The sequence below is a fragment of the Ambystoma mexicanum genome, chromosome 6p (genome assembly GCF_040938575.1).
Source record: "Ambystoma mexicanum isolate Mex_15411 chromosome 6p, UKY_AmexF1_1, whole genome shotgun sequence".
Classification (NCBI taxonomy): Eukaryota; Metazoa; Chordata; class Amphibia; order Caudata; family Ambystomatidae; genus Ambystoma; species Ambystoma mexicanum.
The window spans coordinates 324194972-324207697 of record NC_090935.1 but is presented as its reverse complement, the minus strand read 5'-3'; positions in this window follow the sequence as shown (position 1 = coordinate 324207697).

Below are 12726 nucleotides of genomic sequence, written 5' to 3'. Positions count from 1 at the left end.
GTTGCGGCACGTCCGATGCAGTTATGCAATCGTAATTTCCCAGAGATATTTAGAGACCTAGAGGCAGATCTGCAAAGGTGGAAAATACAGGAAATCTCACCACTGGATCACATTATGGCCACCAAAATGAACCTGTTGCAGAGGTTCCTGTATCAGTGTGCAGCACTCTCGGTGGAGGTCCAGCAGAAACCCTTAATGAGACTTAAGCAACGGGTCTTCCAATTTATATGGCAGGGAAAAGGCCTAGAATTCCCAAAGCAGTGATGATGTGCGATACGCATCTAGGAGGGATGGCGTTCCTAACCTTCGCTATTATCATGCATTAGTCAACTGGCACACTTATTTGCCTTGAATAGGCCCACTGATGTGGGTGGAGCTGGAGCAAGCCAAACTCCTGCTGTCCCTCCGCTCCCTGCCATACACCTTCCAACAGGCCGAAAACACTTGCCCAAACTCCTCTCCTCCACAAAAACAACATTAAGAGTTTGGGGGTTGGGCAAGGAAGCGGGCTCGTATCCTAATTGGATTGGGCCCATCCCAACCCTCCCATCTTTCATACCCCAGACTTCATCCCGGACTATGGCCCTCAGACTTTAGCTGGTGTTTTCTAGGGGCCTACCCCACATTTCACAACTCTTTGAGAATGGGTCTCCCGTAACCTTTGTAGCTTGCAAAAACAAGTTTGGCTTAACTGGGGCAGATTGTTATAGGTATGCCCAGATCAGACATTGCATATTTCATCCCTTGATTCAGCAGGGGTAACTCAGGAACTGGGGGGCCATTGAACAGACCTTGCTATAGGGACCACAGGGAGGTTGTATGCCCAAAATGTTTAAGCTTACGGGCAGATATGCGAGTGCTTTGACCAAGTTACAAGACGCAGACCTATACCACCCCATAGAAGAACAGACGTGGGAGGACATATGGTCACGAAACTTCTCACGCAGTGCATGACCAACAAAGAATGCACCTTTAAGATGACAGAGCACAGGTACTAGGCCCCGACCAGGTCGCACAAGATCCAGCAATCACTAGACACATCAGGCTGGAGAAAGTGCAGAGTGTGGTGGGGGTGCCCATATCTGCAGGCTTTTTGGCAACAGGTGGCATCTACAATAGAGGCTGTAACCCGGGTTCAGCTTCCATTGGAACCTAATGTAATGCTGCTGGGGGGGTCCCTGTTCCGGAATTATATCCACAATCAGGAGTGAGGGCCAAACTCATCATGCACCTCGTGTTGGCAGCAAGAATTACAATTGCCCGAGCCTGGAAGAAACCAGAGGGTCCCCTTATTCCCCAGTGGTGGACTAAAATCTGAGACATCCTATAAGTAGAAAAAAATTACAGCAGCAAAGGAGTGGGTTCTACACCATGTCAATGAGATCTGGACTCCAATCTTGGAATATGGCCAGGATTGCCCCACACAGGCACCCAAACCACAGCAAGTGGCACACTTTTTACAAGACTATTAATGACATGGGTTTGGCTCAAGTCGCAGGGTGGTGGGCAGGTTAGGAGAACAAGAGGGGTGTGTTCCTACGAAACATTATTTGGAGTTCTCTGAATATCTAATGTTCAAGCACTGCTTCTATGTTTTCCGTTATGTGCAACCAAACTTATAAAGTTGTTATAATAAAAAAAAGTCACTCTCCATCAGCAACCCTCTTTGGTGGTGTTCAAAGACGCGAGGGATCCGGTCAGATGCTGGTTGAAAAGTGGCGTTCAATGCGCCATCATAGTTCCAGCATACACTCATGGGAGGATAACGAGCATTGTCACAAGTGTACACATCAACCTTTGAGTGAAGAGCACAAACTTACCAAAAAGTTGTTGGTGCAAGGTGCCCCTCCTCACATAGCCCTACAAAACGCTTACAAGAGATTTGAAGGGCCTAAGAGAATTTTGCCACACTGGTCATTTGGAGGTTTTCCATAATAGGTGTAACGCTCACCTGATTCCCGCAGAGGCGCCGGTCTTGACTGGGTGAATGCCGTATCTTCAAAGGTGATGTGTAACACACGGTTGGCTCTTTGGGCTGGACCTCTGTGCACTGTATGTCTGACTCGAAGAGTAAGATGTCTGCAGATAGAAAATATGGGATTAATGAACTGGGGTTATTGGGTGCCTCTCTCCTCTTCCCTTTCTCTTCTCCTGTAGAACCCCAAAGGTTAACGCCCTCACCTTAGGTAAGTGAACGCCGAGCTCTCCATCTGCCTCGGGGCAGGGTGCCGTAACCAGTTTCTTCACTGGATAAGGGTGCAGGCCTCTTGACCTCAGAGGACTGCTGTCCGTCGTTAACTGCACGAACGGTAAGTTCTGGGCACTTCAAATGTCTTAAAAGTCTTTTGTAATGATATCTCTTGTTTTGCAGGGTTCCGGCGATGGCGGATGGCGGGCTGATGAGAGTTGAGGATCGAACCCGCGTGAGGAATAGAAGCGCCTGGAAGCACGTGAGTAAGCGCTTGTAGCCTGCTTCGCGATGCGCACTAACTGTCCCTTTTATCTTGCAGGTACAAGTTCGGAGCTTTAGAGAAGCTGAAGGGTGCTGGAATACCCACTGGATTCGGCGTGGGAAGGAGTAATGGCACGTGAGTAATAAAGTTGCCCAATGTCTTTATACGCACCTTCTTTTGTCTTTCAGATGCGGGATGCAGCGCCGAAGGCCTCCGGAGCGTGCGAAGAGCTGGTAAGCTTTTGTCTTTCAGATGCCGGAATGCAGCGCGAGGCGTTGGTGACAGCCGATGGACCAGGTAAGAGATGCGCTGCCCCTGAAGACCGTAGTGCTAACCTGTTCTTTCTTTGTCTTTACAGGTGCTGCTGAAGACTGGATTCCAGGATGGTAAGCCTTTGTTCCCTTAGGCCAGGATCAGAAGCAGAAGACACGATGAGCGTTCTGCTGCAGAGAATGCAGAATAACGCAAAGCAAGATTCATCCATCGGGTGTGGTTTAAATAGCCTCCTGTAGTGCTTAGGTGTCTCCTTCCACAGCCACGTGAAAGATGTGACTTTAAATTGTTCTTTAGTTTTTATAATGCATGCCTAAATAACCGAAGACAAGGCGTTTCCCACACTGAAATATATATACATAAATGTGTAAATCTTAAACCACATACACAATGGGCAACTTTAAACGCTTTGCCTGGGGGGCTAGTACAATATTCTAGAATATGGTGCTGTGACATAAAAAACGGAAAATCCAGCATCCCTAACCTCAATAACGACTACACTAAATAAGAAACAAGGGCAGACAGGACAAAGACTACTTGAGTGGTTGCTAGTAATTGTGAGTCTGCCCATAGACAATGCAATGAGGCTACTTGGCTTCCATCATGCTACAAACAGGCACTTGATTGTATAGTAGGCGGGCGATTGCAGTTCACAGAAGCAGGGGCAACTGAGTAGACAAAGCACTTGTTTCATGACGACGAATGAAGCGCGACCCATGATACTTATTGGTATTTTCAATTAAAGTAGGAGTTTGGGGGTTAAAACCAGTTTCCTATAAGGAGGATAAAGAAACATGGATTAGGGTCATATTGAACTTTACAGGCCTTGAAAAATCTTTAAAAATCTACTGGACCTGCAGGTCTAGTAAATTCATTTATCTACTCAACCTATGAGTAATGTACGCGACCAATGCGGATGACAATTTTCTTTTTGATTAGAAACATGCTTGGTGTATAAAGAAACCAATGCAGCAATGTGAATGTGCTTTTTCATTAAGAAGAATTTACACAGACATACAAACTAAAAATCAAACTTAAGTAGTATTATTTTATTGCAGTCTTCAGACAAAACTTGGCTTTCTTGCACCTTTATTATGGCCAAGACCTTGTTCTTAAAAGCAGAAATGCCAGCATGCAGCAGAAATGCCAGCATGCAGGGGTTGCTAATGTGTATGGTTGACTGTTTTCAGGGGCTTTGAATTTGCAGAACTACTAATGTACACAAATACCAGCTTGCTAATGTGGACATATGCATGTCCTTGTGGTGTCGCAATGTGCAGGGTTAGCTCTTAAATTTGGACAGTCAATGTGTAGGGCTGCCATTTTACAGGTGCAAAGGTAGATAGCTGTCAGTTTGCATGGTGTACAAATGAGCTGGCACCCTGTTTTAGGGACTGCTAATGCACACATGCACCAGTTTATCGGAGCTGCTTATGTCCTTGGCAGTCAGTTCACCACCGTTCATATCCTCAGCTACCTGCTTGTGGGGGGGTGGAGGGGGGTTCTATTGTCAGGGCTACCAGTTAAGCAAGGGGCAACACCATAACGCTGTATGCAGCAGCAGATAGCCTCGGAGAGCTCCTGTAGACCTGTAGCAATACCTTTAGGTGCTAGTAGTTTGTGGCACTGTGAATTTATAAGGGCATTTAAAGTTCAAGGCTACCCGCTTGCAGGGGCTTTTAATGTGCAATACTGCCAGTCCATATCAATAAGTGCATAGAGATATATCTTTGTGCAGAGATGGGTACAGAGAACAAGGACAGTGGATTTACAGAAAGATGAGGGGAGTTAGGTACTGAAGGAGAATGAGTGAACAGAGCGGGAGAAGAGAGTGGATGTGGCGAAATGGTAAGTAGATGGAGCAGGAAAGGAAGCATAGATTAAGTGGAGACAGTCCAATCTAACGCCATCACCTCCATCATGTTCTACAAGTGTTGAATGGGCATGGGAGAAACAGCACATAGGGGGTGAAGTTACGAAGAGGAAGTGTAGATAGAGCCTGAGGGGAGGGAGATGGACTATGGAGTAAAGACTAGAGAGAAAGAAGTCATATTGAGAATGCAGGTGTAGGAGAGAGGGAGGGAGCGCGGAGCATAACTGGGACTAGAGGGGGAGAGCAGGAGAGGGCACAAGGGAAGAGCGTAACTGGGACAAGTCAGACTACAGTGAGCATGGGAAGCTAGCAACCGAGCAAGGACAGAGGGGACAGTTGTATACTGGGAGTACAAGAATAAACGGTAGAGCAGGAGTCAAACTGTAAACAAGAGAGCAGGGTAAGGGATAAATAGTGTCTAACTAGAGATGGCAACTGAGAAAGCCAAACAAAATAGGGTAAAGGCATGGCAAACATCTACATAACTGGGATTGCACATATGGACACAAACATCTTTTCAGAGAGGCAATAATACGGACACTTGTGGATTTGGATATGCTATCCACTTTGAAATGGCCTGCAGTATCATCCAGCCAGTACTGATGTTGGCATGCCGTCCAACACTTAATGAAAGGTGACCTAAAAATGCAGATGCTTGTACTGTACTAACAGTGCAAGAAAAAATTGCTTTGCTGACACTTGGGCTATGACTGTAATGTAAGAGAATACACATGTGTTTCTTAAATACATCTCAGCTTCTAGGCCATTTCACCCCACCAAAACAGTTTTTGAGAGTCAGAACTTGCAAAAATACTTGCATGCACTCCGAAAACATCATTACACAGGCAGTGCACAGACATTCAGTGGGCACCTAAATACCTGACCCCTCCCACCGCTGAAAACAGTCAGAGGGCAAAAAGGTCAATAGTGCTCAGCTGGGTCTGAACCATCGCTTCACAGGCATTTTACTCTGTTTAAGGCAGGAAGCATTCTGTGTACCAGAGTATTTCTGGTAATCCCACCCACAAGTCACTTTGCAAATAAAGATTTGGGGTTTACCCAATTTGATTTTGCAATGGTCATCGTAGGAGCCAGGCTGCTAAATTCAGTGTTTGAGGACATGGATGCAGAGTTGATCCCTGATCTTGGTACAGCCTGTTGAACGGGCATGGAAGCTTGACTTGAAAACAAAGACATCCTCATTAGGTGTGAGAACATTGTCGACAGGCCCACAATGGAGCTATGCAGATAAGTTTGACTTGTTCCTGCCGCATCTTGTGGACTATCCTGTTGGGGAGAGGAGTCGGTGTGGGCGAGCGTAGGCAAATCTCCCAGACCAATTAATTCACAGGGCTTTCCCCATTCTCCAGTGTTGTGAACAGATAGATATGTGGATGATCCCTTTCTGTGAAAACATTGTGTAAAATGAAGTGCAACTGCCATTTGTGCTCTACGGGAAGTTGAATGTTTCTACTAATGACATCTGTTCGAAGATTGTGTTCCCCTGGTCTTGAAAGGCTTTCAGAGGTTTGAACAGCCAGAACCTCCACCAGATTGATGTGCGTGTTCACTAGTGTCTGAGCCCACACACTGTGTGCTGTATGAGGGATATAATGTGGTCCTGATCCCTGAGAGGGAAGCGTCTGTGGTAAGAGTGGCCTCTATTGCTGGTGTGGTGAATGATTTCCCTTTGAGAAGGTTCTCCATTGATCACTACTGCAGAGACAGAACTAGAGACTGAGACAACCACTAGGTCCTCCTACTGACCATTGTCTTGCGAGCCACTCTTGCATGGGACGCATGCGCAGGCACGCATGAGGCACTAGGTAGATGCAGGAAGCCATCATTCCGAGTAGGCGCATGGCGTTATGTATGGTTAGCCGATGACCGGCTAATTGTAGAATTTGGAATAGGATGTTTTGGACCCTCTCGTTGGAGGGGGAAGACCAGACTGTTTTCTGTCTGAATTAAAGCTCATAGAAATTGTGTGACTTGACCGGGCACAAGACTTAATATTTTTCTCGTTGATGGAGAACCCTAGCTGAAACAGTAGGTTAATGAATTCTTGAGTGTTCCTGAGACACGCTTGAGGTGTCTCACCTATAAGGAACAAGTTTCTTACCTGTAACTGTTGTTCTCCAGCATGGGTCTGGCATGGCAGACTGGGAATCCTCAGTAAAAGAAAAAAATCAGTTTCAGTTTCGTTTCTGAACTGTCTTTCTCCTAATAACCAATCACTGGTATATGGGTCATACTGCCCCCAGCCAATGACTGCCCTCCACCTAATCCCCTCCTTTGGCAGCCATCTTCAGATTTGGTAGCACGTAAAGTGGCAATAGGACCAAGAGAAGAGCCGCAGAGGGGTAGGCGGGAGGGTTTGCATGTGAATCCATGCCAGACCCATGCTGGAGAACAACAGTTCCAGGTAAGTAACTTGTTCCTTCTCCAGCATGGGGTCTGGCATGGATTCACATGCTCATGAATAAAATACATAGCAGTACACACATGCACAACCACGGGAGGTGGCAAGGCTCAACATTAAGCATTATAACCACTCAACATTAAGCATCTCTTCCCTTCTCACCAGGCTCACCTTCAAGCAAACAGTTTGCACGGCACTGCTTGGCCGACTCTGGTCTCCTCCATGGAATTCCAGTCGACACAGTAGAATCTCGTGAAGGAACGCCGTAGTTGCAGCGATCCCTCTGGTCGAATGGGCTCTCGGACGGCCAGGCAACGGTCAGTTTGCCAACCGGTGACAGTGTGTCATTCAGCCGGAGATCCACCTAGAAATGGAGGCCTTGGAGAGGGCCTTACCCTGGTTCACAGGGCCAAAGTTCACAAACAGCTGTGACGTCTCCTGAAAACTCTGTGCGGTCCATGTAGAACTTCAGCGCTCTAGCCACATCCAACAAGTGCAAAGTCCTATCAGCCGGCGACGAAGGCGACAGGAAGAAAATAGGTAACACCAAGGGCCCGTTGAGATGGAAGTCCAACGGCACCGTGGGCATGAAGGAGGGGTGCGTCCTCAGCAGGACCCTCGTTGCGTGGAAAGTCAAGTACAGAGAATTACAGGAGAGGGCCTGGATCTCTCCCACTCGTCGTGCAGAGATGATGGCCATCAGAAACGGCGTCTTCCACGACAGGAATTTCAGAGGTGCCGAACACAGAGGCTCAAACTGGGGACCCATGAGCCTAGTCAGCACCACATTGACCTCCAACGGCAGGGCCGGAGCCTTCACCGGCGGGAATGAGCGGAAAAGTCCTTTCATGAACTCCTTAACCAGGCGATGCGACCACAGCGACGATCATCCCGGAGTTCTGGTGTAGCATGAGATAGCCGCCAGATGGATCTTGATAGAGGCATGCGCCAGCCCGCCTTGGCCAGCGACAAAGTATGGCAGCACTTGAGGGGTCGTAATCCGTAGAGGGTTCATCTTCTGTGCACAGCACCAGACGTTGAACCTCTTCAATTTATATCCGTAGCACTTACGAGTCTGGCCTTGGCAAGCACCTCCTTGCAGTCCGCCAGGATCTCGTATCCTCCAAACTCTAGAGCTGCAGGAGCCAGGCCTGCAGGTTCAGCGACGACGGGTCAAGGTGCGGGATCTCGCCTCCTTCCGAGCCGAGAAGATCTGCATCCACCGGAAGCTTGACTGGAGGAGACGCTGACATGTCTAGAAGGTGTGGGTACCATATCTGCCTCTACCACGCCGGTGCGACGAGGATCATCCTGCCCCGGGACCATCCGAGTTGACTGATGAGTCGTAGGAGCAACGGCAAAAGTGGGAACGCATAGAGAAACAGGCTGTCCCAGGGGAATGAGAATGCATCCCCCATGCTCCCCGGCTGGGGAAACCTGCTGGTGAACCTCTGGCACTTGGTGTTCGTTGCTGTCGCAAATAGATCGATCCGGGGATCAGTAGGTCCACAGTAGGTCCACCTGATCCTGCTGAAGTTCCCACTCATGGCACAAGCGCAGCTCCCTGCTGAGTGAGTCGGCGACCGTGTTCTTCACTCCTGCCAGATGAAAGGGTACCAGGAACATCCTTTGGGCGACGGCCCAGTGCCATAGGTCCTGCGCTTCCTTGGAGAGAGCAGGGGATCTGGTGCCCTCCTGCTTCAGAATGTAGAACATCGGTGTGGTGTTGTCGGTGAAGACCCACACCTCCTTGCCCCTGAGGGACGGAAGGAATGACTTGAGGGCCCAAACCATGGCCCAGAGCTCAAGGACGATGTGCAATGACTTCTCCTCTGGTAGCCAAAGGCCTCCTGCATGGAGATTTCCGGTGTGTGTGCCCCATCCCTCCAGGGAGGCGTCCGTTGTAACCGTCTTCTGATGCGCTGGGGTTTGGAAGTCCATGCCCACCGCTAGATGTGCACGGACCCCCCACCATAGAATCGCCTGACGGAAGGTCTTGTTGAGGGCAATCTTGTCCTCAAAGCTTCCCGTTACCTGCATCCAACGGGCGTCGAGGAACTCCTGCAGCGGCCGCATCCACAGTCTGCACAGCCGAATGAGGTAGATTCATGACGACATCATGCCGAGCAGGGACTTGATGGACCTCACCCTTCATGGTCAGTAGCTTTTGTATCTTGCCCAGGATGGCATTTATCCTGTCCTCCGATGGTGCGGCTAGGCACACCACCGTGTTGAGTCTGGCTCCCAGGAACTGGGCGTCCTGAGATGGCTCCAAGCAGGATTTTGCATAGTTTATCGAGAACCCCAGTTCCGTGAGTAGGCAGACGGTCCTCGCTGTGTGTCCAACTGCGAGATCCTTTGACTTTGCTCAGATGAGCCAATCGTCCAGGTAGGGGTAGACGTGGATTGCCTGCAGGCGCAGCCACCGGTGCCAGGCACTTGGTGAAGACCCTTGGGGCCGACTTCAGACAGAAGGTGAGGGCCTTGAACTGGTAGTGCCGTCCTTGAACCACGACACACGGAAACTTTCGATGCCCCTTGTGAATGGGGATGTGGAAGTAGGCATCCACCAGGTCCAGCGATGACAGGAAGTCCCCTTCTTCCAGCTGTCACTGCACGTGCTGAAGGGTGACCATCTGGAATTTCTGTAGCATTGCTTGTACCTCCAGCAGTAGTTGAGGAATGTGGTTTTCTTTCCTGGCCACAGGTGGAAAATGGGGACACTTCCTTTGGAACTCCAGAGTGTGCCCATGGGCCAGGGCATCCAGCACCCAACGGTCAGTGGAGATGGATTTCCACACGCTGATTAAGTTCGCCAGCTGGCCTACCACCGGGGTGCACGGGTGGGTGCCCGACGTCACAGCCGGTTCAGTCCTGCTTCGCCGAGGCCTTACCACCTTGGGCCCCTTGGCGACGATGACGGTGTCCGGCGGCCTTGTTGCGGCCTCCGTAAGCTTCCTGCGACTAAGAACTGGCCGCCTGACGGTATGAGGAAGAGCTGCCGCCGAATCCATTGGAGGCACTTTGTGACTTGCCTCCAGAAGGCCGAAAGGACGGCCTTCATTGATGGAGCGTGCCCAAGGCGCAGGCCGTCTCGGTGTCTGACTTGATGGCCTGCAGTGACTCGTCTACTGCCTTGCCGGACAAGTTGTTCCTGTCGAAGGGCATGTCCAGTACCCTCGTCTGAACGTTCTGACAGAAGTCGGTGGCCCTGAGCCAGCCCCGCCAGTTAAGGCAAACGATGTTGCCCATCTGGCGGAAGCCGGTGTCGGCGATGACCGTGGCCACCGTGATCCGAAGCCACCTCGCCTTCTTGCAATATTTCAAGGGCTTCCGCCCTCTTGTCGTCTGGGAGGAATTCCCGAAGGGGGGCGATTTTAAACCACAGCTCCCTATCGTAGTGGGCCATGATACGGAGAGCGTTGGCCGCCTTTATGGTCATCGCCGCCGAGATGACCCGACGTCCCATGGTGTCCAGCTTCATCCCCTCGCCGTCCAGCGGGGAAGTGGAAGTCGATGCCGTTGCCCCAGCAGATTTCTTCTTGGCTGACGTCGGTGCAGAGTCTGGAACCCGGTACTACTTCTCGTACCGGTCCTTCTTCGCCGGGGCTGAGGATGGGTTCTTCAGTAGGGCCAGCCCCTCGTCCCAGATGTCCAACAGCGGGACCGAGAGCACGGTCTTCCCCTTGGCATCTCGTTGTTGATAAAGGAATCCCTCCTCCTGCTCTTCAGGGCGTAGCTGAAAAAGCTCTGAGGCCCTAGCAATCATGGCGTGAAAGGAGCCAATTTCGTCGCGAGGAGAAGCCTGCGGTGGTTGCGACGAGAGATCAGTTTTGTCGTCGCCACCATCGTTGTCCATCTGCGTCTCATCCCTCGGTGGAGGGGATGGAGGTGAAGGATGGAAGGGCGGGGGGGTTCAACCCACCTCCGCTTGGAAGGAGGGCTCCCCGACAGTCCATGCACCGCTGGATCGCCCGCCGAAGGCATAGGCATCCATGCCCATCTCTGTGCACAGTGTGTGCAAGGCTAATAAGATGTCCTCCGACATGTCCGTCATGGTGGTAGCGGTTGCGAAGGGAGCATCGGCAGCGGCGTAGTGTCCTGCTGCTCCTCATTGATCTTCCGTTCCTCCTCGTCTCCTCCGTCGCTCTCCACGTCCGCCTCGTCGGGTTCCTTCCCGTAGGATCTCACTTTGTCGAATTTCTTGTCAAGAAAGGGCTTGAGGTCCAAAAGCTCATCCTCGTAGGAGATATCTGAGTCCAGCAGGACTATCGTGCCCCCACCCCTTTCTTCTTGCCCAGGCGTTTCACAGGGGTCTTCTCGATGGGCGTGAAAGTCTATTCCCTCCTGCTGGGGAGGGAAACTCTTGGCTTGGGTGTCGTCTCCACTGGGGCTGCCTCTGGGGTCTTTGCCAGGAACGCTACAACTCCCTCAATCGAAGCCTTAGCCTGGTGAATCTGGGCCTTCGCGACCTTAAGCATGCCTGAGGCCTTCACTCTCGGGGGGGGGGGGCACCGCCTCATTCCCCCTTGGCTTTCTCCATCGGAACCGACCGGGCCTTCTCTAGAAGCTTACCCAGGTTGTCTGATTTCCTTTACATCGAGCCGAAGCGTTGGCTCGTGGTTAACAGCGTCAGTGATATTGCGCCCGGCCTGGCAGCCGAGGAGCCCGTACCAACGGCGCTCCCAGTGCCCGCGGACTTGCAGTGCTTTGCCTTATGTTGGGCCCCCAATCGCCAGAGCACCCTCGAAAGGTCTTAGAAGACCGTTTGGATTTTCTCTTCGGAGAAGTGCGTTGCCGGGGATCACCTGCTGTCGGGCTCTTCGACTCCAGCAAGTCGCTTGTGACGGTCCTGTCCTGGGAGGACATGTCCTTGCAGAACGCACAGGCCTCCTCGACGTGCGATTTATCTGCATGCAGGTAGTAGAGGCACTGTGAATGCCCATCCTCCTTGAAGACGTTCTGTAGTCCACATCCTGGGCAGATCCTAAACAGAGGCGTCAAGTCTCCTTTGTATTCGGCCATGACCATGAGGGGTAGGCCTCCAAGATCTTCTGGAATCCTCCAAGAAGTGAAATTTGACAGCAATTCACCCTGGAGGGGCGTAGCGATTTCCGAAACGGGTCACCGTTGATCTGAAGATGAATCGATGGAGCTTGAGGCTCGATTTGATTGAAAAAATAAGAGTAAACTCTTTGAGAAAACGCAATACACAGTAAAAGCTAGAGAGCGAAGCATGAGGACTCCCAACACTTGAATGTGCAGTAAAAATCTGAAGATGGCTGCCAAAGGAGGGGCTTAGGTAGAGGGCAGTCATTGGCTAAGGGCAGTATGACCCAGAGACCAGTGATTGGTGATTAGGAGAAAGACAGTTCAGAAACGAAACCAACTGATTTTTTCTTTTACCGAGGATTCCCAGCCGGACGACTGGGAATATTCATGAGCATGTGAATCCATGCCAGACCCCATGCTGGAAAATTAGCCAGACTAGATAAGGCTACACTGGAATTGACGTTCTGCGAAGGTGGGCTGCCACCACTGCTAGAACATTGGTAAACACTCATGGCACCAAGGCTATGCCGAATGGCACTACTTACTTTGAATTGATGAGCGTTTCCCACTTGGAATCTTAGAAACTTTGTACAAAGGCAACTTTGAAATATGAAAGTATGCATCTTGTCCAATGTTGCCATGTAGTCCCCCTT